Below are 3,259 nucleotides of genomic sequence, written 5' to 3'. Positions count from 1 at the left end.
GGTTTACTTTGGTCTTCCGTCCGGTCCTCATAACCGGGCTCAGCAGCTCTAGCAACTGCATCCTCTAGAGTTACATCCTCATCCTCAGAATCAGGAGTGGATGTAACCAGATCCGCACCAAAATTATCGAGCACTCTAACCCCCAACGCATCAATCTCTGCATCGTTCATGGGTTTTATCGCTGCTAGGTTTCGAATTGTTTCTAAAGCGCGTTCCGCTTCCAAATCTAGGGGATCATTAACCGAGTTGGAAATTTTACTATCATTACTCCCTAGCGAAACTCCAAATTGGTTTGCATTATTTATAATCTCCTCATTAGAAAAATGCAAGATTGAATTAGAAACGTTGACAGACATACCAGTAGTGACCTCAATGTCATGAAGCTTGGCCTCCCTCATAGCGCACCTCTGCTGCATGTCATCAACCTCCGGATGCTCATGGATACGTGAACTCATCCGTCGCCCCGCAGAGACCGCGTCAGGGATCCCACCAAAGGCAATGACCTCCTCCCGAGCACAACCTCGCGCAGAATCCCACGAAGGGTCAGCCAATGTTACCGGAGGAGGCGGCGGTGGGCTCCCAATGCCCACGGACGAGTGTGTCAAACCGAAACCCTGGGCCGCCGGTAAGCTAGGAGAGGGAAGTGCGGGGCCGCCTGCTTGAGCACTCCTCCCGCCCCAACCCTCTGGCTAGAGGGTAACACTGGCGCCGCAGGAGACACGGTCTTCTTGGCCGCCGAAGGAGAAGGGGGATCAAGGCCACCTGCCCCAGACCACCCTCCTGCGTCACTCGATGCGTGTCCATTCTAGCCGCGGCCGGAGAAGAGGGGACCGAGGCCACCTGCCCTGGACCGCCTCCCCCACGGCTGGCCGTCGTCGGCGTCGCCTGCGTCGCTGGTGCCAGGATCTGAGGAGAAGAGGTCGAGGCCACCTGCCCCGAACTCCCTCCCCCAGACACATCCTCCGAAGCAAACGTAATCTCCCGGTATGCGACCGCTGGGGGATCGGGGGAAAGATAAGCCACCTCAGGCTCCACCTCCCCTCCCCATCCAAGGTCGTCATCGAGGGCATCCTCGCCAAGCCTCCAGTCATGGTACTATCAGCAGCATCAAACTCCAACACAGGGAGCGTGCACTCAAACACATCATCAGATTCCACCTGGTCGCTCCAGAGTCTGGGAGGGGCAGAAGCTGGCTCAAATGACCCAAACCGCAAGGAACTCATAGGCTGCGAGGAAGATGGTGTCGTCTCTACCCCGGTCCGTCCCCGGGCAGCTGAGCAACAGGTCCCGATCCTTTGGACACCTCTCGTCCAACCTCACCAGACGGTGCCCCTTTAGCACCCGCGTTGTCATAACCCTCGTGCATATCCACATCAGTCCCATTGATTGCCTCAGCAAACATATCTGCATCCTCAAACTCAATCTCGAGAGGAAAAACCTCCCCCCTGTAAGTCTAGTTGACCACATTAGGGATGAACTCAATGTCCAGAACGCTCACTAGAAGTCGGGCCGCCCCATGAGCACGGGTAAAGACCATATCCACTTCCTCAGTTTTTCCAACCATAATGCCCAAACTAGCCACAACTCGAGCATCCTTCAATGGCACAGAACGAGCCCCGGAAAACCGCAACCAAACCTGAGTAAGAGGCCTGCCCTTTGGCTCCACCTTCTTTGTAACGCCCTCGATGCGGCTATATCTCCTACGTGTCGAAGCACGACTTAGAGGCATAACCGCTTTGAAAGCAATGCCGCAAGTGAGGTAATCTTCACAACAACCCATGTAAATAAATAAAGGGGAAAAGTACATAGTTGGCTTACACTCGCCACGTCACACAAATACATAAATAAGTCATTACATTCACCCAATACACTCAGGGTCCGCCTACGGTACCAAAATAAAGATCAACCCCCAAATGCGACAAAGTCCCCAATCGCCCCAACTGGGCACCACTACTGATCATCTGGGAAAGACACGTAGTAACGACGAGAGTCTCCATCGAACTCCCACTTGAGCTCGGTCATATCATCTGGAGCGGCATCATCGGTCCCTGCATCTGGTTTTGGAAGTAATCTGTGAGTCACGGGGACTCAGCAATCTCACACCCTCGCGATCAAGACTATTTAAGCTTATAGGTAAGGTAAAGGTATGATGTGGAGCTGCAGCAAGCGACTAGCATATATGGTGGCTAACATATTCGCAAAAGAGAGCGAGAAGAGAAGGCAAAAGCATGGTCGAACAACTATGATCAAGAAGTGATAATAGACAACCTACGTCAAACAATACTCCAACACCGTGTTCACTTCCGGACTCCGCCGAGAAGAGACCATCACGGTTACACACACGGTTGGTGCATTTTAATTAAGTAAAGTTTCAGGTTATCTACAACCGGCCATTAACAAATTCCCATCTGCCCATAACCGTGGGCACGGCTTTCGAAAGTTCAAATCCCTGCAGGGGAGTCCCAACTTAGCCCATCACAAGCTCTCACGGTTAACGAACGATATTCCTTCTCCCAAGACAATCCGATCAGGCTCGACATCCCGGTTACAAGACATCCTCGACATTGGTAAAACAAGTCCAGCAACACCGCCCGAATGTGCCGACAAATCCCGATAGGAGCTGCACATATCTCGTTCTCAGGGCACACTCAGATAAGAAATCCATACAACTAAAACCATCCCTCGAGTTTCCCCGAGGTGGCGCTGCAAGGGGCTCTAGTTTGGACCAACACTCAGAGGAGCACTGGCCCGGGGGGTTTAAATAAAGATGACCGTTGGGCTCCGGAAACCCAAGGGAAAAAGAGGCTAGGTGGCAAATGGTAAAACCAAGGTTGGGCATTGCTGGAGGAGTTTTATTCAAGGCGAACTGTCAAGGGGTTCCCATTATAACCCAACCGTGTATGGAACGCAAAATCCGGGAACATAACACCGATATGACGGAAACTAGGGCGGCAAGGGTGGAACAAAACACTAGGCATAAGTCCGAGCCTTCCACCCTTTACCAAGTATATAGGTGCATTAAGATAAACAAGATAATATTATGATATCCCAACAATAATCATGTTCCAACAAGGAACGATCTCCAATCTTCACCTGCAACTAGCAACGCTATAAGAGGGGCTGAGCAAAGCGGTAACATAGCCAAACAATGGTTTGCTAGGACATGGTGGGTTAGAGGTTTGACATGGCAAATGGGAGGCATGATAAGCATGTGGTAGGTATCGTAGCATAGGCATAGCAAAAGAGCGAGCATCTAGCA

The sequence above is a fragment of the Triticum urartu genome, chromosome 3A (assembly GCF_056163025.1).
Source record: "Triticum urartu cultivar PI428250 chromosome 3A, HENAU_Tu73, whole genome shotgun sequence".
In the NCBI taxonomy this organism is placed as follows: domain Eukaryota; kingdom Viridiplantae; phylum Streptophyta; class Magnoliopsida; order Poales; family Poaceae; genus Triticum; species Triticum urartu.
Note: the sequence above shows the minus strand (reverse complement) of the source record.